We start from the raw sequence: 21,740 nt of genomic DNA, 5'->3' as shown, positions 1-21,740 counted from the left end.
ATGGATGGCGGCACCGTAGCTCGGTCAGAAGGTTAGCTACGCTGTGTAATAAAAATTAACGAAATCAAAAATCAGTGAACGAGTCAACGATGAACTTGAACAACAACTGTTGGCAGCCGAGGGTCTCGATTAATTATCACTTCTTTTTAACATTAATTGTCACGAAAACCTGAAATTTAGTCGCCTTTACAGTGAAGATGTTTGTGGCTGCTTCAGCTGAAGCGTAGATGTAACGAAAAGTCGGGCATATACAGTAGATGACAACATCAATATCTTACGTCAGAGAAGTCAACGACAGCAGATCGACGGAGGGCGTCTACAGTGTGTAGATGTAGATTTAAATGTAACAACTAACAGTTTACTGTATTCTGTACAACTATTTGTTTGTTTTAGATAAACGTAAACATAAAGGAACGGAAGATATTTGGTATGTGTATGATGAAAGCTGGGCTTATCTACTTAAGCGGCAGGGGAAGAAAACGGCGAGGGAAAAAAATGTCGTTTGAAATAAATAAATTTCGACGGACGCAGTCACAGTCACAGTGGGAAGTGACGGCGTTGTTTACATGGCCAGCACAATCCGCTGTTCCCCATTGCCCGGTGTCACCGGCAACCGCCTCGGCACTCAAACAAGACGCCACCGCGCCGCCCAGCCCTCTGCGTATGCATAACAAGGCGATCGTCGATGCCGCTGTTTTCGCAGCGATCTGCGGTCAGACGTGGGTCGCGGTCTATCGGAAGCCGTTGGCCGCGGCGGGCGTCGCGTTTTACGGCGATGGGGGCTGTCGTCCGACGCCGACGCCGACGACGTCGCCTGTGCCGGCGCCGCCCCCGTGCCAATTTCTGCCGCCCTGCCTCCAGCCTCCTACTTGCCACCCCCCGACGTCCCGGATTGGGAGTCCTCGCAGCGGCAGGGCACAGTGAAACGCCGGGCAGTGGCGAAAGCGCGAGATAAAACCGTGCCAGCCGCCGACTTCATTTGCGTCCCGGGGTATGCCCGCTGTCTGTGAGCAGTGTTACGGCCGTGTCTCCGAGGAAGGATGAACTCGCTATCTTGCAGAAGGCTGCCCCAACCCCGGCCTCCTGGAACAGCGTCTCGTAGGTCGGCGTATCGGCCAGGCAGCTTACTGCGCAATTTTGCTCACTCGTCACCGTGCCGGACTAGATTTGCGACCAGTACGCTTTTCGTTTCTGGGAACTGGCTCACCGGCAAATATCGTACCTTGCAGTCCAGTGCTGTATCGCTGACACAGCCTGTTCACTGCAAACCCCTACAACACGAAATAAGGAAGGTTACTTTCTCGCTTGCAGTCTCTCTGCTGGTGTTCGAAATATCACAGTCGACTCCACCGAAGATGAAAGAAAGAAATATTATTGGTTCCTGGTATACGAGATGTGGGTATAAAATAACGGGGCTATTCCTGTAAAACATTTCATTTCAAAAAATATCTATTTTTTTTCTTGCCACTGTAAACTTCTCTGTTGAGCAATGGCGGCTCCACTTGTAAGGTGGCTATAATTTCGAAGTTTACAAGAACTCATCCACATACTTTGCCGTGAGCTACAAACACAATTAGGTATCATGTGATAGGTTTTACATCGTATATATGAATATATAAAGGAGACTGGCGTTATCACATACGTCTTCTAAATAATTATTAACGCTTACTGCACGAAAGGTGACGGAGTGTCTTTATTATAAAAACGGCGTAATGAATGATTGCCTATATTAGTAGAAGTTGGAACGCCAGTGGAGATGAAACGGCAGGCAGAACTCAAGCTGTGGATGGAAGGCCCACACAGGTGTGCTTAAAGTAGCAAGACGGACGTCGTGGCACCTGAGCTCTGGAGCACAATAGGGTGACAGCCGGCCGCTGTTGTAGTTAAGGGCGGAAGGATAACCGGATAATACTCCCGAACTCTGAAAATCTTGGACGCAGGTGAGAGGAACGAAGAAGCGGCACCTCGGAAACCACGCAGGCTGGGTTATTTCCAAGAATTTTTACTCAGAAGCGAATCATTGTACGACTATAGGTTTTTCTTCGCAAACTTTCCGCGTTGGACGACAAAAGACTAAAAATATGGTTGGTCGGCGTTCGGAAGAATCTGTAGCGAGGGAGAATCTTCCGTGGTTTCGGAAATATGATTCGTTTTCGGAAATACGAGGGTGGGGAGCCGAGTCTTGCTGGGAAGACAGCAGTAGAGAGACGAGGTCTTCCGTTGTGAGCGCCCGTTTTGTGACGGTCGCTCGATATCACCTTTGTTGGTACAGACGGACTTGCTCTCTTTGCTCTCAGGAGAGTTTATAGTTATAACAGTTAGACACTGTACTGTTGCGAACCTATACTATTCTGGACTTCACCTCCGGGTTGGACGTCGTCCTTGAGTACTCAGCGTTCAGTAATTGCGAGCTCTTCTTCCGCCTATACTTACGTTGAGACGTTATCAGAACTCAGTCCTTGTGGCTGGGAGTTCGCGTTTCTCTTCTGTAGAACAAAGAGAGGAGCAGACAGTATTAGAGTATATTAGTCAGAGGACCGCCTTCTGCCGTCCTAGTGTTTGAAAGAGTTTATTTGTGGCTAGAGTTCTTCCATCGTCGCAGACAAGTACGAGAACCATCACTTCGACACACCGGACGCAGTACATACGGTGATATCACAAATAGCTTCGACTTATTAGGGATATAAAAGCTAAACAGCTGTGATCACGTTAGTTCATTTCCATTGAGGTTCCACACTACCGTAAATCATCTTTGAAAGTAGTGTCTTCTAGTGTTTGGTACGTAGATGATGTCAGGCATTTCGCGTTATTCATATTATCACAAGCTGCGACAGCGTCGTAGTCATATTAGACCGCGCACTCATAACGGGCAGAGTTGGGAAATTGATTAATAATTTTATTTAGGAAATGTAAACTTTGTGATATAAAGGTTTTTAATCTACAATTAATATATAAGCAGGAACAATGTTTATCATTTAGTGGGATTAGTTGCCTTCATCATTCATTTATGTTTAGATTGTAATTTATAGAATTAAGAGATCCTAAAATCTGCTTCAGGGGGTAGTAAGACAGGGCCAGATCTTCATTTTAGCGTTTATTATTTTCCGTTGAGCACGTTCATTCTACATCCGCCTGGAGTAGCATCTTGGACACTTAATCTTTTCTCTGTCTTGCCGGTGCCTTCTTTCACTGGCGCCCCAATAAGCGGTAAGAATTTAACTTGCATTTTTTGTAGACGTTCGCTGGCCCAGAGAGTTTGTAACAGTCCGGCATTGTGGTGTGAGGTGAGCAGGGGCAGGAGGAGTAAGCGAAAGGGTACCACGAGTGGATTTTCACGTGTAATGGTTCCTTCGGTCGTTAGGTCTGTTTGTGCCGAGGTCGACTTGTCACTCCTTTGGGTAGTGGCAATCACATTCTGAATCGACGGTGTCCTCATACGGCCTTCAGTAGATTTGCGCTTTCCTGTTTATCCATGATGTGTGCACCTAGACGCCTGCAGTTTTGCCCTCATTGTTTCCGTGTATGCAAGTATCATTATTGGAAAATTTGGCTGTAAGTATTGCTCGCGCACTGATATCTGTGCCTCTGCTTTTGGTACCTCATGGATCACTGGAATTTAATTTATAGTGATTAGTCTTGGCCGCAACTGAGTTGACCCTTGGAATTTACACTGAAGCGCCTATGAAACAGGTATACGTATGCGTATACAAATACAGAGATATGTAAAGAGGCAGAATATGACGCTGCGGTCGGCAACGCTTATTTAAAGCCGGCCGCGGTGGCCGAGCGCTTCAGTCTGGAACCGCGCTGTTGCTACGGTCGCAGGTTCGAATCCTGCCTCGGGCATGGATGTATGTGATGTCGTTAGGTTAGTTAGGTTTAAGTAGTTCTATGTTCTAGGGGACTGATGACCTCAGAAGTTAAGTCCCATAGTGCTCAGAGCCATTTGAACTATTTATTTAAAATAACAACGGTCTGTGCAATTTTTAGATTGGTTATTGCTGCTACAATGGCTGGTTATCAACACTTTAAAGAGTTGGAACGCGGTGTTATAGTCGGCGCAATGGGACACAGAATCTCCGAGGCAGCGATGAAGTGGGGATTTCGTAGTACGACCATTTCACGAGTGTATCGTGAATATCAGAAACATTTTCACGAGCTTCTCTTTGTTCGATAGTGAGAATTTTCAGCACCAGTTTCACGCACTCGTTTCTCATGTTAAATTGATTATGCAAAATTTGCATTACGCATTCTTTGTGAATTCCGAAAGTTTCAGCAATCGATCGGTTGGATCGAAGCAGATTATCTACATTTCCGATATTTTCGACTATTTTCAACGTTGAAGGGTGTCCTGGGTGTGAGCCATCTTCATCGTCTTCCCGGTCATCTTGGAAACGCTTGAACCACTCGAAAACTTTCTTACGTGATAAACAGTCGTCGCCATACATTTCTTTTCGTAAAGGTTAGGTTTCAGTAGCAATTTTTTCCAAGTTTCATGTGAAACTTAACGACAATTCGTCGTATTATTACACTTATCATTTTCCGGTAAAAGAAAATAACAGCTCTTATAGAAACGAAGGCAACGGCCACACTGATTTGTCTATAGACAACCAGATATGCCGCATTCGACTTAGAAGACATCTCGCTTCACAATTATTGGGCGTTCATCTTTTGCTCTGTGACAGCATTAGACCTGTTATTTTATAGCCGTACCTTGTATATCTGTTTTTTTTTTAAGATACTTGTGGGTTTGGTTTTTCGGTGGTACGTTAGACATCTACAAACTCATCGTCTCTTTACATACTATAATATATCGGAAAACTCGTTTCGACATGTACCTGAAGTAGCTATGTTGGAGCACACCACATACATCCTGAAGTTGAAAAAATATCATCGTTGACCGGTTTTCGCTAAATTACAGCGGAAATGTGGCTTATTTTGTGACAGAAGCAAGTATTTTTTAAGAGTTTATTGCTGCAGAATCATTCCACAGATTTCTTTATTTTTAATGGAAGTTAAAATGTTTTCCTGTCGCACTGCAAAGAGTATTCAGTGCCATAACATCTTCCGAAGTTGATCCCCGACGTCAAGAGACTGTATTACGGAATGCTATATTGTTCTATACATATCATGGTACAGCAGCCCTCTTCTAAAGCTCTTTCGAGTGGAATATAAAAATGTATATTTTTTTAAAAAGTGGATATCATAATTCAGCAGCAATAAATCGTAAAAAATTACTTGCGTACGTCACATACGTCTGCTAACTGGTTTGATTTGAGGCGACAGCAATTCCTCTCTTACCAGAACCTATTCATTTCAGAGTAGCTCTTGAAAGACCCACGCCCTCAATTCTTTGATGGATAGATTCCAGACTCTGCCTTCACCTACAGTCTTACGTCAAGTGCAGTGCCAGTATTTCCTGATGTCCCAATATACTATCTGATCAGAAGTGTACAGACAGCCCTATGTAACGCGGTATTGACCACTAGATTGCCGCGGCGCGGTTCCTTCCGTCCCTTTACGACGTTCCTGCATCTACCTGCGAACATTGTCTCAGCAGATCATCAGTAGGGAAGCCGAGCGAAACCTCTGTACTTCGACGTGAACAAGGCTGCAATTAAAGTCACTAAGCTACGTTTCGGGAGAAAGTTTTCACACGAAATGAAAGGTTGGAAATTTTGTCCTTAATTAATATATTCTGAAACTTAGGTAAACAAGTATTACTGCCAAGCCTGTGCTAGTCTTACACAGTCACTCACAATCCCTTACACCCACGCTAGCAACTTTATGGTGTTGCATTTCCCGAAAACGTAATAGCTACAAAAATACAGGTTGTTTATGATTGACAATGCTCGACAAATATTAAGTCTGTCGCTACCTAATGCAGTCACCGACCTGATCAATACGCCACGCGGAATTTATGTCTTTTCTCGTCACATAATTCACTTAAAAATTCCTAAATTTCTACACACCCATCGGAATAATTATGCCGTCACCTTACAACAAAAATGGTTCAAATGGCTCTGAGCACTATGGGACTTAACTTCTGAGGTCATCAGTCCCCTAGAACTTAAACCTAACTAACCTAAGGATATCACACACATCCATGCCCGAGGCAGGATTCGAACCTGCGACCGTAGCGGTCGCGCGGTTCCAGACTGTAGCGCCTAGAACCGCTCGGTCACTTAACAACACTTTTGATGTATGAAACACTGCTAGATCCGGCAACTTATCCTTTCCATCGCAGCTACTACTACACACGTCCGAACTGTTTCATGGCTAGGCTCCGACTCCTCTCTAGAATACTCTAAGTCTTCTCTAGCAGCAGAAAAAGGCGCGCGAAGAATATTGCTTTACCAGTGGTCAGTTAACTCAACAGCCAATGGCAAAACAACATTCTCCCGCGTCAGTCCGCGCTTATAATCAATAACCAATAGCAAAATAGTAAACCTAACGACTGCACTTTTTACCGGCGCTATTATCTAATATGCTGAAGTTTTGTTTATGTTATTTACTATTGTTATTTATACCTGAATTAACTTTCCCTTTACCATAAACTTACTTTACAAATCTATTCTACAAAAATCCCCTTTGTCCACATCCATACTTCTTCGAAATGTTTCCACACTAAATTCCAGTAAATAACTCGTTAAACAATTATCTTCATATTAACCTTAAACAACACTCACGCATCATTCATTCTGCTAAAACACGTTTATAACGTTTTACATACACAAAAAGACATAATAACATTTTATGAAAATACTAGAACAGCTTATGAAAAACATTCTACTACTTTAGTGCACTCTAGTGGGCACAATCGAAACTAAATCAGAGTCCCCTATCCAATACTGTCCTCTATCGGCTGATACATAAACTACGTGCGCGTCCAGTCTCGCCTCACCATCTGTCACTATCCAGCTCTGAGACACATCTCCCACTTAACCGCCTCCAAGGCAGGATCGGTATACGGCGTTACGCCTCAAGATGTCACGAGAGGTGGGGCCGCCGTTATAAAAGAAACCGGAGAGTATTGTGATGCCAGTAGAGAAGCAGTGTCAGCTGAATGGGTCGATCAGGAGCGCTCATTGGCTTCGAATGTGGGCTAGTCACTGGGTGCCATCAGAGACATTTCAGCCCTTCAGAGCTACCCATCTCGACTGTCCGTGATATGATTGTGAAGTGTAAATACGAAGGAATAACCACAGGTAAGTTAAGATCAGGCAGACCTTATGTACTTACGGCCGGGGCCCGTCAAGCATTGCGGAGGGTGGTTGAAAAAAATCGCACGAAGTCAGTGGAAGGAATCACTCGTGAGTTCTGAGGTGCTACCGGTAGTTCAGCCAGCATATTAACTGCATAGAGAGTTGAAAAGAATCGAGTTCAAAGGTTGAGTAGCTCATCACAGGCTGCACATATCTGTAGACAATGCTAACCTGCGCTTGATGTGGTGTTAAGTGCTACGATACTGAACGGTGGACGATTGGAAACGAGTGATTTGTAGGAATTAATCACGCAGTGTGGCAATCCGATGGAAGGGTTTGGCTTTAGCGAATTCCTGGAGAAAGTTACCTGCAGTCGTGTGTACTGACAGTATTGACATACACATGCGGTGGCGTTATGGTATGAGGAGGTTTTTCGTAGTTAAAATGTGCTGTCATTGTGCGTAAGAAAACACTAAATGCGGAAAACTATGAACACATTTTTCAACATTATGCACTGTGTAACATGGGGTAACAGTTCGGAAATGACGAATGTTTGTATTAGCATGACAATGCAACCTGCTATAAAGCAGCATCTGTGAGAAAATGCTTTGTGGCAAACACTATTCCTGAGATGGACTGGACTGCCCAGAGTTCCCACTCAGCCCTCTGATACACCTTTCGTTTGAGTTATGGGCTGCCATTCCTCGACAGACATTCGAAAACCTTACTGATAGTGAAACGTCCTGGCAGATTAAAACTGTGTGCCCGACCGAGACTCGAACTCGAGACCTTTACCTTTCGCGGGCAAGTGCTCTACCATCTGAGCTACCGAAGCACGACTCACGCCCGGTACTCACAGCTTTACTTCTGCCAGTACCTCGTCTCCTACCTTCCAAACCTGCAAGGTTAGCAGGAGAGCTTCTGTAAAGTTTGGAAGGTAGGAGACGAGGTACTGGCAGAAGTAAAGCTGTGAGTACCGGGCGTGAGTCGCGCCTCGGTAGCTCAGATGGTAGAGCACTTGCCCGCGAAAGGCAAAGGTGCCGAGTTCGAGTCTCGGTCGGGCACAGAGTTTTAATCTGCCAGGAAGTTTCATATCAGCGCACACTCCGCTGCAGAGTGAAAATCTCATTCTGGCTTACTGATAGTGTTCTCAGTAGAGTTCGTCATAGAAAAAGAGTGGACGCACCCCACATTAATGTCCAATAATGACTACCCTGATATTTTTGATCAGGTAATGTATATTTCTTGTCATTCTATTATGTCGTGTTGTCAGTGTTCTCCATATGTTTCTCTTTTTACCTCATTCCTTATCTTAGAAGTCCCATTAATTTTCTACATCTTTCTATAGCACTACATCTCAAACGTTTCGATTCTTTTCAGCCCATAATTCACAGCTACCCAGTGCTGTGCTTCAAACGTACATTCTTAGAAATGAGCCCCTCAAATTAAGGCCAATGTTTGATACTAGCAGTCTTCTCCTGGTCAGGAATGCCCTTTCTGCCTGTGCTAGTCTGATTTTAATCCTCCGTGCTTTCCGTTTTACATGATATTGTTTCCAAGGTATCAGAATTCCTTAACTTCGTCTACTCCGAGTCCATCAATTCTGATACTAAGGTGTTGGCTAATCTCTTTTCTGCTACTCTTCATTAATTTCTTCTTTCTTTGATTTACCTCCAAACCACGATGTGTTCTCATTGAACTGTTCATTACGTTCCACGTACTGCTTCTACATTTCTACTAAGAACAGCAATATCGTCAGTGAATCTAATCATTGATTTCGATTCACGTTGAATTTTAATTCCATTCGTGAACCTTTCTTCCTTCATTGGTTCTTCAGTGTGTAGACTGAACAATAGGGGCGAAAGACTGAATCCCTTACACCCTTTATAAACCGACTACTACGTCCTTTGGCTTCCATTTTTATCTTTTCCTCCTGTTTCTTGTACATACTGTGTATTAATCATCTTTCCTTACAGCTTACCCTTCTTTTTCTGTTAATTTGAAGCATCTTGCGTCATTTTACTTGTCGACAGAATTCTATGAACGTGACTTTTTTTCTTAAGCTTTGCTTCTACTATTAATCACAACGCTGGTACCTCCTCTTTGGTTAATTTACCCGCTCTAAATCCAAACCGATGGTCGTCCAACAGATTGCCAATTTAGTTTCCATTTTTTATGCAATATTCTTGTCAGCAACTTGCATGCATGAATTGTTCAGCTGATTGTGTGACATTTCTAGCACTTATTTCTCCCTATGTTCGGGATTGTGGGGATCATACTTTTCCGGAAGTCCGATAAGATGTCTTCAGACTAATATATTCGGCAGTGCTCACTTGGACGCCACTTCCTCCGCCAATTTTAGTAGGTCCAAAGGAATGGTATCTATGACTTCCGCATTATTTGATCGCATGTCAGATCTTTATCAGTAATACTGGATCCTCTATGTTTCCCATACTGATTCCCATTTCGTCTTCTGTCACGTAATGAGATAAGTTTTACTCCGTTCGTTGGCCTCCAATGTACACTTTCCAACTATCTGCTCTCTACGATTAACAGTGAAGTCCCTACTGCACAGCTGTTCATGCCTTTGTTAAATTTCACCGAAGGTTGTCTTTCCCTGAACATTTTTGAAGTTCCCTCTTTCATAGAACAGCTGAAATCTTTCTTCTGTTAGCCAAGGTTTCTTCGCAGCTACTTTCCTTGTACTTATTTCTGTCTAGCGTACATGACTGCCCATTTTGGAGATGCCCACACCTCTTCAACTGAACTGCCTAGAATGGTATTCATAACTGCAAACATTCTCTCTCGTGAGCAGGCATGTAGGTACCTCTAATCATCCTCTGCTTCTCTGTAACTGTAAACACAGAATCACCACTTAAGCACATGGGTTAGTAGATCAAATGACTATAAAAGGTGATGTCTCGACTTTAATTGCGACTATCAAGGGATAATGCTATCTTACTATGATCAATACGACTGACAGTTACTGCAAACTGAACTCGAAAACCAACTACTATAATGTGCTTGGAGTAGACAACTGCTGCTTCCGTGGGCGAGCAGTAAAATAACGGAATTTGCTCTCAAGATTTGTGAAATGCCTGGGCTAGCAGGACAGAGCGGATTAGGTTGTGGAAAGGGGGCCAAAATAAGTTGCTGTGAGCTACACTCAACATATAAACTTTATTCATCAACATAAAATATTACAATGAGGATGCAAAACACTCAAAACTTTAATCAACCTTTTTTGATTAACTTTAGATCGGCTGAAGGCCACACTCAAAATACAAGACACAAAGCCTAAGCAAGAAATTGAAATACAAGGTTCTTCTGGAGGTTTCACCCAAGAATATTTTCTAATCTGTAATCTAATCTTGAAGGCCTGACCAATTTAATTGTAATGGAACTTGGCTGGAGGCTGCATATTAAGCAATAAGAAGAGTTTCAATCAAAAGGCAGAAGGCCTTATCTTGAAACATTTCATGTAAAATTCGGCTGAAGGCCCCATACCAAAGCATAGCAATCTTATGGCTTAAGGGCAAGACAAGAACATTAATTTAAGAAATATTAAAACTCGGCTGAAGGCCGCACATCAACAATTAATTTAACGGCTTAAGGCCTAGAAAGAAGAGTTTCAATTTTAAAAGGCACAAGGCCGTCTCTTGAAACATTTCATATAAAATTCGCATGAAGGCCCCTATAAAGAATAACAATCTCATGCTTTAAGGGTAAATTCGGCTGAAGGCCCCATACCAAAGCATAGCAATCTTATGGCTTAAGGGTAAGACAAGAACATTTATTTAAGAGATATAAATACTCGGCTGAAGGCCACATATCAACAAAATATGTTTAACGGCTTAAGGTCTAGAAAAGAGTTTCAATTTAAAAGACAGAAGGCGTTATCATAAAACATCTCGCGTAAAATTCGGCTGAAGGTCCCATATAAAAGAATAACAATCTCATGCCTTAAGTGCAAGACAAGAACATTAATTTAAGACGGCACTCAGAAGTTTCCAAGGGTCGGCCTGTGATTGTAACACTACCGCCCGTTTAGGTGAGATAGGCAGCCTGTCCAACGACTTCTTAATCTGAAGGCAACCAAACTGACAGACAGCCGACCGACCAATCAACAATATCAGTTCCGCTCCACGCAACCAGCAAAACGACCACAAGATTTCAATACAAAGACACACAGAATATTGGCGCCCTCAATGTCCAACAACACCTCAGCTATCGAACTACACGCCGCGTTGGGCAGCAACAACATGACGAGGAAAATACACTGCCGAAAGTTACGTCAACGACCAGAGCAGGTAATCTTAACGTCAACGGCCACAAGGCAGAGGATACCGCTGATCAACTTCAGTAACGGCGAATAAATTAAATTAACTTAAACTCCACAGGAAGATGGCTGGAATCTTAGCCTACTTGAATACACACACGTTGTGGCTCGCGGGAATGTCTCGAAAGCGACAGCCAGGATCAAACGAAGAAATGTAAACAGTTCAGGCTCGATAGTCGGTTAAGTGAGGACTCAACTTTCATGTCCAAGATCGGTGGGCGACGAACTTCGTAGCACTCGCAAGCAGCACCTCACACTCCAACCGCGCGTGGACACCGCCAGCAGCCCCGGCCAGAGCACGCGCGATGGAGACTTCTTAGCTCTTCCACGCCAACCGACCGACTGGTCACACACCGCCCAGCTGGAAACTATATCCGTCACACCAAAGATAGTAAAGCAGTACTAGTATCCGTACACGCTGCTGCTGCGACTCACGGAGAGGACAGCAACATTATCGCGATAACCGCAGGTGAAATAAAACCACAGTACTGCAACCAAGGTTTAACCCAAGACAAGCATGATTCGAACCAGCCACGGTCAATTTCTACTGCTGGTATTGCACATGCTCCCCATGCATGCAGAAAAATTGAGGTGTGAAGCGTGATGTGCCTCGGTGTCGGATCGGACGGTGGACCTTTCGTCCACACACTTCGTTGGACCAAAGCTTGGTAGTAAAGGATGTTGTGTGCAATACTGACTCGGTTTCAAATAGAGCAGTAAATGACCTCAGTTCATGGCTTGTAGAAAATAAACTAACGTTAAATCACAGTAAGACTCAGTTTTTACAGTTTCTAACACACAATTCAACAAAATCTGACGTTTGTTCACAATGTTGATAACGGCTGTGATGTGGGATCTGAATGGGGTACTGTCAAGTGGGGGGTGCCCCAGGGATCAGTTTTGGGGCCGCTCCAGTTCCTTATTTATATAAATGATATGCCCTCTAGTATTATGCGTAACTCTAAAATATTTCTGTTTGCTGATGACACGAGCTTGGTAGTAAAGGATGTTGTGTGCAACATTGACTCGGTTTCAAATAGTGCAGTACATGACCTCAGTTCATGGCTTGTAGAAAATAAACTAACGTTAAATCACAGTAAGACCCAGTTTTTACAGTTTCTAACGCACAATTCAACAAAACCTGATGTTTTAATTTCACAGAACGGGCATATGATAAGTGAAACTGAACAGTTCAAATTTCTAGGTGTTCAGATAGATAGTAAGCTGTTGTGGAAAGCCCACGTTCAGGATCATGTTCAAAGACTTAATACTGCCACTTTCACTATTCGAACGGTATCAAAAGTGAGTGATACTTCGACACGAAAATTTGTGTACTTTGTTTATTTTCATTCACTTATGTCGTATGGTATTATATTTTGGGGTAACTCTTCCAATTCTACAATGATATTTTTGGCTCAGATCAGGTGGTTCGGGCAATAAGTGGTGTTAGTTCACGAATCTCTTGCCGACCTCTGTTTACGAGTCTGGGTACTTTGACGTTGGCCTCTCATATGTATATTTCTTATTGTCGTTTCTTGTTACCAATATTAGTTCATTCACAAGAATAAGCTGCTTTCACTCCGTTGATACTCGGCAGAAATCAAACCTGCATTTGGATCGGACTTCCTTAACTCTTATGCAAAAAGGTGTGCAGTATATTGCTGCAGACATTTTCAATAAGCTTTCAATCGAATTCAAAAATCTTAGCAGTAATCCACGCGCTTTCAAATCGAAACTGAAGAGTTTCCTCATGGGTCACTCCTTCTATTCTGTCGTGAAGTTCCTTGAAAAATTAATCTGATTCTTATTGTACTGCTGATAGCGTTTACTTATACTTATGGACTGACTTTTTCAGGTCCATGAACATTTACTTGTGTCTGTTATTACTTTTATCTTGTAATTTCATGTACTGACACGTTCCATGGCCTTGGAGATTAGCTCCTCAATTTGATCCGATTATTATACTGTCCGAACTCTTGCGCAGACCTCGACCAAATTGCTCCCTTCCACACTATAACTTTCCGGCCACGGAAATCGCCACTTGAAGTTTTCGCCGACAAGCTAAAACCTCCAATCGAAAGCTCGAAAAACACTCGTGCTGCAGTTGGGCATCACTTCACGTACTGCACAGCCTCCCTCCATAAGATGGGAAAAAACTGTTCCTACAATCTTAGTACATCGACAGGCGTGATGTGACGATTTCTTACGTCCGATCAACACACTGTTATTTTTCACAAGCGGAAACCACGTGGAACGGAGTGCTTACGTGACCTGGAGAAAATGCTACAGCCTTCTCGTCCGACTAGACTCCGGCCGCCAGTAGTGTTTCCGAGAAATTTCGTCAACAAGCAGACACCGAACTTAACGAAAACGGGAGGCAATATAAGGCCCCCTGCTGTAGAGAGCCTGTACAGGGAGAGAGTGGCCAACCGGGCGATTCGGCGACCATCTTTCTGCCAAACTGCGGGCGGGACTTTTGAATGGCCACTAGTGGAGAACAAACTCACCGAATCAGACAATATGGCGAAATCATTCGTTAAATGCCTTTCTTTACAGCTATAATATATTCATAGTAACCTACTACGTACAGCACAGGAAAATTTGATTCAGTGGCTGTAAAAATTATTCGTTACTTGCATTTACCTCCTTTAAAGTTCGTTTACTATTGTTATTACTTGATACACTATTTGAATAACATGTTTACGTGATAAGGCTACAACAGAAAGAAAGAAAGAAAAAATGAAGACAGAAATCAGAAATTTGGGAAACTTCCTGCCCTAACAGCATTAATGAAATATTTATAAAACTACAATCAGATTACCTGGAATTACTAACAGTGGCCTAGAATTCAAATGACACTCGTGGAAATCTTCAATAGAATACTGTTTAAAAAAAAAAAGCCACCTTAAGACACTGAAGAACGTAATTATGGCGTCTTCAGCTTAAAAAAATTGTTACACATTAGATACAACATCCCATTTTAATTCTATGATTATAAGAATAATGTGTTAGAATAATTTTCGCACAGCCAATTTACAGGTCTGCTTTCAAATTTAACTATGTATATTGCAAGTTGTTTTATATGTAGTAAAAAGCAAAAACGACTTACTTCGCATAGATAAGAGTACTTGGTTGGTTTCCACAAGGCTCCTGTTTGATTTATGTCAGCCCTGTTGACTGAGACTGCCCACTGCTTTCGTCTTTCTTCATTGCGTGGAAATGCTAACATGCGAAATCCACCTTCGCCTCTACTGAATCAACCAAATGCAGCACAACCTGGCATCGTTTACGAACATCTGCAGAACGAATTACAGATGTCAAAAACAATACTGTAAATTACTAACGTGTTTACTTCAAACATGTAGGCCTATCGACTTCATCACAAAACGCTTCATTATTTCAACTCGTATTTAAGATCGCAAACGCTAATTAAGTACTAAAAACGATATACAACTAAATCGAACATGCATGCACAACGCATAACAAGTCTCTCAATAATTCAAATTCCTTTTAATCGTTTCCAAAAGTCCTCTGAACTTCAATTCAACTCAAAAGCACGGCGAACATACGAAGCGTGAGAGACGTTTGGCAGAAAAATGGCGCCAAAGCTAATCAACCAATCACGGGCAACTTCACCTATTGCCACTCTGTCTGTATACAGGCTCTCTACCCTGCTGAAACGTGGACTGTGCCTCGCTTTGCTCGGGATCAGTTGCAGCTCTCACATTCGTACACAACTTCTGCGAAGAACTTGTGCATTTTTCCTCCGGCTACACGGGCATAATGCAGCTGAGCCCCTGCGGCTATCTTTCCACTTCTGTGCCCCAGTGACTTCCTGTAATTTGGGTTGCGTCTCCTGCCTTGCCAAAGCGCCGGCTGGATGTTCTTTGCATACCTGCGGCCTGTCCTTCTCAGAACTCGCGCTATTCAGCGTGACCTGCCACAGCGGCGGCTGCCTGATGAAATACAAGCGCTCATCTTCTCCACCTCAAGTGACTGTATGCAGTTAGCTACGACTGAATTCAGTGTTCCAAGCTCTGTGAGCCCTCTCTAATAATCTCAATGACCATAGAACGTGAGCAAATAAAGCGGAGGGAAGGTGGATCGAAAGGACCCGCTACCTTCTACATCTACAGTAGTCGAGATCTTCAAACACACTTCATCATTCTTCGGTACTTCAGATCCCACTTCTTTACACATTGATTATTACGTACGATTTTCTTAAACTACAGTCTGTTCTTCATCATTACCTGGCTGTGATCTGAGTCTATATATGCTCTTTGGTACAAATTAAAATCCACTATCTAATTTCGAAATCTCTGTCTGAACATAATGTAGGCCAGCTGCATTCTTCTAGTGTCTTCAAGCGTTTTCCATCTCCTCCTTTTGTGACTTTTTAAATATTATATTATGCATTACTAGTTGAAATTTATTGCAGAGCTCAGTTTTCTCCTCTCTGATACCTTGTAGCATAGCTCTGCATTCTGCTTCTTTATTTACTGCCGTGTTCCAATCCCGCATAACTAATACATTTTCAGCTGTCGTTACCTACTGAATTGCCCATTTAGTGTCCACATATTTCCTCTACCTCTCTTCATCTTCTGCTTATGACTTTGGCAAGAATGCCTGAAGTATTGTTTTTAACGCTGGTTTGCTGTCGAAGGCGATGAGAACAACCGTGTCACTGAACTGTTCACAACAGCTCACTTTTTGCCCTACTTTCCCATTCATAACGAATCCCACTCCCATTATAACATTTTCTTCTGCTGTTGCTCTGTATTCGTCTGGCCATACATCCTGATCTTCTTTCCGTTTACTGACCGCCACTACATTGTGACTGAGGCTCTCTTTTCAGTTCTCCTAGTTTCCTTACTATATTCAGACATTTGACAATCCAGGCTCTGAGTCATAGTTGCCACCCAGCTCGCAGTCCACTCCCAGGCATCTGTACGGGAGACTAATCCGGAAACGTTTTTCAATGGAGAGGTTATGACTACCAGTTACAGGTCACGTGTACTCTGAATACACATTATTTGTATTTAATGTAGTGGTTTCCATTGACTTCGGCATCCTCATGCAGTTGATCACTGCAGAATATTCCACACATTGGGGTCAGTTTTCCATACCAAGGTCAAGAGAGTGCTCCGCAACTCTTCCCATTCCTCCGCCATCTTTAACATGGCTATTGGGAGAACGAGGGTTATTCCTTATACCGTAAGTCTTCGGAAGCCATTGCTGCTGAATCTTATATAAAATGTAAGTAGTGGCTTTTGACATTATCCCCCATTTCGTAGGAATTAGTCACCATGCGCAGACAACAAAAACCACGAGGACCTACGAAAGACTACCCAAGGACTTCTTTGTGAAAGAATACAATAAGCACGTAGAACATCGTTTTAATTTGTATTTTTCATTGGTGGCAATTCTCTCACCTGAAAAGTGGGTAAGTTGAATAGTGTAAAAAAGAGAAATTCAAGAAACTGACGAATAAAGTGCACAGAAATGTCGCCATTCTGAATTCAAAACGAGTAGCGCTACACCGCTCGTCACACGCAACAAGTTTCACAACTACATTTAAGAGAACTCTCGTTGAAGAAATTGTCAGTGCCGCCTAATCGTCCTTGTTTGCTCTCCTGAAGATTCAAGACGAAAAAATACGACGAAACGAATCGAGCATTCTGCCGAAAAAAAAGAACAACATACCGGCGCAGGAAAGAAAAACTCTTAATAATCTCCGGAGAAATGAAAGCACTTTGGTCACCAAAGCGGATAAGGGTCAAATGGTTCAAATGGCTCTGAGCACTATGGAACTTAGCATCGGAGGTCATCAGTCCCCTAGAACTTAGAACTACTTATACCTAACTAACCTAAGGACATCACGCACATCCATGCTCGAGGCAGGATTCGAATCTGCGACTGTAGTAGACGCGCGGTTCCGGACTGAAGCACCTAGAATCGCTCGGCCACCACAGCCGGTAAGCGGAATACCTAAGGACATCACACACATCCACGCCCGAGGCAGGATTCGAACCTGCGAGCAGCCCGGTTCTGGACTGAAGCGCCTAGAACCGCTCGGCCACAGCGGCCGACTGCTATTAACAACACGCGCATTAAATAAACGCAGCTAATCAATAAAGGTACTGGTACTGCAACTGAGTGTGTTCTTTTCCAGATACTTCACGTTCGCCGCCTAGCCTGCTTGTATTAAAGGATGAATGATAACGCAACGGACACGGCCCAGAGAGAAAGATAATGTACAATTTAGCAGAACAGATAACACAAAAATAAGCAAGCATGTCAGTGGCGGCAACGAACGGGAATCTAACTGAAGTGTATCGGATTCCACATTTCTCATTCTGCTCATTTCCTTCTGATACTGCCTGCGCATCGATCTTTCGGAAGTAAGTGCTTGTGGGAGGTTGGACAGCAGAATAGTAGGTAGCAAATTACTGTCGGAGCCAGAGTGATTCTTTGATCATGAACGGTAGCGATTTTTTAAGGAAACACACGGAATTGTCATCAATGACACTCTGAACTCCATGAATTAACCAACATTCCTGTTGCAGTTAAGACCACATGATCATAAATGATTATTACATAGAAATCTCTAAATATAGTACTACGATGGAGCTGTATGGAGGCAAGAATCTTTGGGATCACATTCAGATCCGCATCAGAAATATCACAGTTTCAAACATGTAAATGACGCATATTCATACCATGAAAAGACGGGCAACCATTTATTCTACCCACTACTACTACTAAGACAAGCAGTGAGATCAAAAGTCACCGTTATCTCAAGCACTTGCGGTGTCAAGCATGTTATTAAAAATCGAAAAGACGGTTAACGGACAATATTTCCCCCTAGAAATAAGAGTTCATTCGGGACAGAATACCACTAACTACAAAATGCGTAGCAGCGCTGTACAAAAGATGCGGGATTACGAAGACATGGAGTGCTCATGGACAAAGGTCGCATGTTAAACACAAAGAATGACCTGTTTATAATGTTAACTCCACACAAAGTATCCCACATTATGAATGGATTACTAAACAAACACAGTTAACAAAAGACTGAACTCAAAGTGCTTAATGCACCGAACTCTGGTAACGCGGGATGGTGGTTCACGTCGGAACAAAAGAACGACCATCAAATTATTCTCATGCACAAAATTAAACGAAAGGACAGTAACATGGGATATCGAAACGTTGCCCTAATATAAGTGATGTTGAAACGGAAGAAGTTAAACAGATCTACAAGTTAAATTAGTGCACTCAGATACCTGCATCTACAACTGAACGAGCCTGCTCTGGATAGTGACAATTCACTTACCAAGACGCCGTCAGAGTGACGAGGATGGCGCCCTAGCCGAAAAACTGCTCCTCTTTCAAACCATGAGGTAGGGAGAGAGATCTCTTATGTCTGACCAACTGCCGCGCGTCTAAGTTTAACGTTTATCTTTGGCTCTGCTTTCAACTTTCGTTCTGTACTAAACTACCCCACAACGTTAAGCTATAAACGCTAACTGTGGTTGCCCTCGGAAATCCAGACAAACACAAATATTGACTCACTCACGATGAAATGTAGGATACACAGGGCTACAAAGTGGCAGGGGACGATTTTTTTTTTTTTTTTTTTTTTTTTTTTTTGCAATATAAACGAACAATTTTGTTCACTCCTTCCACATAGGCTGCTAGTAAACCGAATAAAGTAACGCGAATCATGAGCAGCAGATCAAATATGCGAGATTAATAGAGAATTCGAGGTTTATGAAACAGCTATGAGTGAAACTTTTCAACATGAATGCAATAAATCCGTCTTAGGTTTCCGTAGGTATGAGTTACATGATATCTACACACGGGTCACTCAATTCTCGGAAATTACAGGCTGATGGTTTGTGGGGGCAGGGAGGGGCCCTGTAGCGTCCCAGATGTACCCCTTTGGGTTCAGATCAGGCGAATTTCGTAACCAATAAATCGATGTGTGTACTCGTGGTGTAGAGGTAGCATCTTAGTCTGGTTATAACGTCAAAAATGGCGGAGGAGTCGACAAAAGTCCAGGGCACTCTCTTGTCGTTGAGGTGGGAAACTGTCCCTAAAAGTCAGAAGAACCACCATGATCAACGGCATGAGAATAGACAAGGCAACGGAAACCATTGCATTAAAGACACGTAACGTTTATCAACAGAACTTATGTCCCGCAAGCAAGAGATACCAGACTAGTCTCCCATTGAAATCTCCGGGAGGAGACTGCCAAGGGTTAGATGACCATGAGAGAAAGATTTAATAACCAATAAAAGGATAAAGTTCCACGAGTTGGGTCGTTGGATATCAAAAGTTTGAAGGCAGTAGGGAAGCTAAGATATCTGGAAAGGGAAATTCTAAAGCTCAATTTAGATATAGTGGGGTCAGTGAAGTGAAATGGAAGAAGGCAATTATATTATCCAGACAAGTATAAGGTAATATCAACGACAGTAGAAAATGGTATGATGTAAGAAGGATTCGTTGTGAATAGGGAGCTGGGACAGAGTGAGATACTGTGAACAATTAAGTAGTAGGGTTGCTCTCACCAGAATCGACAGCAAGCCAACATCGAGAATGATAGTTTAGGAATACACGCCAACGTTCAAGCTGACAATGAAAAGATGTAGAAAGTATATGAGGATATTGACCAGGTAATTCCGCATGTAAAAGTAGATACTAATCTAATAGTCGTGGAGGACTGGAATGCGGTTGTAGGGGAGGAAGTGGAAGAAAGGATTAAGGGAGAATATGGGCTTGCAAATAAGAGCGAGAGAGGGTAAAAACTAATTGAGCTGTGCAGTAAATATCAGTTAGTAATAGGAAATACTCTGTTCGGGAATCACAAGACTAGGAGGTATAGCTGGAAAAGGCCAAGAGATATGGGAAGATATCAGATTAGATCATGGTCAGGTAGAGATTCCAAATTCATATATTTGATAGTAAGGCATACCCAAGAGTAGATATGGACTCAGATCACAATTTGATAATGATGAAAAATAGGCTGAAGTTTAAGAAACTAATGAGGAAGATCATTTCACAAGGAAGAGGTTACGGAAGCACTAAGAAGTGAAGAGACAAGCTTGAAGTTCTCCCAGGCTACAGATACAGCAATAATGAATAGATCAGTAGGTGGTTCAGTTTAAGAGAAAAGGACATCTCTAAAAACTAGAATAACAGAAGTTGGATAGAAAAATGTAGATACAAAGAAGATAACTGCGAAATACTTCAGATGATCGATGAAAGAAGGAAGTACAGAACAGTGCAGGAGAATTCAGGAATACAGAAATAAAAGTCACTTAGGAGCGAAATAAGTAGGAAGTGCGGAAGCTAAAGAAAAATGACTGCATGAAAAATATGAAGACAACGAGAAGGAAGTGATAATCGGAAGTGACTAGCCTACAGAAAAGTTAAAACAACCTTCGGTAAAATTTAAAGCAACGAAGGGGTGACTTGTGGCCCAATAGAGGTCACTAGCCTATGGCGCAGTTGTTAGGTCGGTTACTGCTGCTACGATGACAGGTTATCAAGATTTAAGTGAGTCTGCACGTGGTGTAACAGTCGGCCCTCGAGTGGTGGGACACAGTATCTCCGAGGTAGCGATGAAGTCGGGATTTTCCCATACGATCATTTCACGCGTGTATTGTGAATATCAGGAACAAAACATTACATCTCCGACATAGCTGCGGCCGGAGGAAGGTCCAGCAAAAACTGCACTAACGACGACTGAAGAGAATCGTTCAACGTGACAGATTTGCAGCACTTCGGCAGATTGCTGCAGATTTCATTGCTGGGCCGACAACAAGTGTCAGCGTGCCAGCCATTCAACGGAACATCATGGACATGGCCTTTCGGATCCGAAGGCCCACTCGTGTAACCTTGATGGTTGCACGACACAAAGCTTTACACCTCGCCTGGGCCTGTCAACCCCGACACTGGACTGTCGATGACTGGAAACATATTGCCTAGTCGGAAGAGCTTCGTTTCAAATTGTATCGAGTGGATGGACGTGTACAGGTATGGAGACAACCTCATGAATCCATAGACCTTGCGTATCAGTAGTTGAAGTGATATGGACCCCTGATACGTCTAGTTACGGCACTGGCATGTGACACCTACGTAAGCATCCTGTCTGATCAACTGCATCCATTCATGTCCATTGCGCATTCCGACGG

This window comes from Schistocerca piceifrons, chromosome 1 (genome assembly GCF_021461385.2).
Source record: "Schistocerca piceifrons isolate TAMUIC-IGC-003096 chromosome 1, iqSchPice1.1, whole genome shotgun sequence".
In the NCBI taxonomy this organism is placed as follows: domain Eukaryota; kingdom Metazoa; phylum Arthropoda; class Insecta; order Orthoptera; family Acrididae; genus Schistocerca; species Schistocerca piceifrons.
The sequence above is the reverse complement of the archived record's forward strand: the minus strand, read 5'-3'. Positions refer to the sequence as shown.